The sequence below is a fragment of the Haliotis asinina genome, chromosome 6, assembly GCF_037392515.1.
Source record: "Haliotis asinina isolate JCU_RB_2024 chromosome 6, JCU_Hal_asi_v2, whole genome shotgun sequence".
NCBI classification, from domain to species: Eukaryota; Metazoa; Mollusca; class Gastropoda; order Lepetellida; family Haliotidae; genus Haliotis; species Haliotis asinina.
In genome coordinates this window covers 33429404-33430803 of record NC_090285.1, presented here as the reverse complement: position 1 = coordinate 33430803, position 1400 = coordinate 33429404, and positions in this window count along the sequence as shown.

The window sequence follows — 1400 nt, the reverse complement described above, 5'->3', positions numbered from 1 at the left end:
GAGCTTTCATTCTCGCATGATGTTTTGTCAACTCCAATTACCGAAGAGGAGGTAATAAAATCTATAAATGAATTGAAATGGAATAAGGCAGCGGGGCATGACGGTATCCCTCCCTCATTTTACAAATGTACTTTTACTTCTTTAGTGTCATATTTGAAAGATTTATTTAATGTAGTTCTTGACAGTGGTAAATTCCCATCGGTATGGAATATAGGCATGATTGTCCCTTTATTCAAGTCTGGAAGTGTATCAGAACCATGCAACTATCGTGGAATATCTCTTCTAAATATTTCTGGAAAATTATTTGCTAATATATTAGAAAAGCGTTTACGTGCCTGGGTTGACCTAAACGAACTACTTGACGAGGCTTAGATCCAATTATAGTACAACTGATAATTTATTTATATTACAGTCATTATGTACAAAGTACCTCTGCAGACCTAAAGGGAGATTCTATTGCGCTTTCATCGACTTTAAGAAAGCCTTTGATTTTGTTGACCGTAAGAAATTGCTATTTATGTTACATATCAAAGGATGCCATGGCAAAATGTATAATATTTTAAGAAGCATGTATGACTCTGTTGCAGCCTGTGTTAGAACTAATTCTGGCAACACTGAATCGTTTAATACTTCCGCTGGTGTGCGACAAGTCTGTGTATTAAGCCCCGTACTCTTCATATTCTTTATTAATGAACTTGTAGATGATATGTATAAATCATGTAATAATGGAATATTTGTTACTCCCCAAATCAAAGATTTACTTTTGCTTCTCTTTGCAGATGATATTGTTACGTTTTCATTTATGGTAAACGGACTGCAGAGACAGATAAATATTCTTCAAACATTTTGTGACACATGGGGACTAGAGTTGAATATGGAAAAATCTAATATAGTTGTCTTTAGAAATGGGGGCATAGTGGCACATTCTGAAAAATGGTTATTCCGGGGCAAAAGTATGAATGTTGTTTCATATTATAAATATTTGGGTCTTTTATTCTCTAGCCGATTAAACTGGTCCATGGCATCTAAAACTCTTGCAGCACAAGCTAAGAAGGCATTATTTTCCATTTTCAAACTCTTTAAGGCTAATAAATTTATTTCATTTGACTCAGCTTGCTTACTTTTTGACCCTAAAATAGCACCAATATTGTTATATGGATCTGAAATTTGGGGAGTAAACTACTTCGAAGCCATTGAAAATGTGCATGCATCATATTTTAAAAGATTTCTTACTGTAGGTAAATTTGCTTCCAACAAAGCCGTACTTGGCGATACAGGACGCTATAACATGCATATTGAGAGTCAAATGAGAGTTATCGGATACTGGATTAAACTTATCAGAATGCCCGATTACCGCTACCCGTATCAAAGCTATCAATTATTATTATCCCTAGACAAAC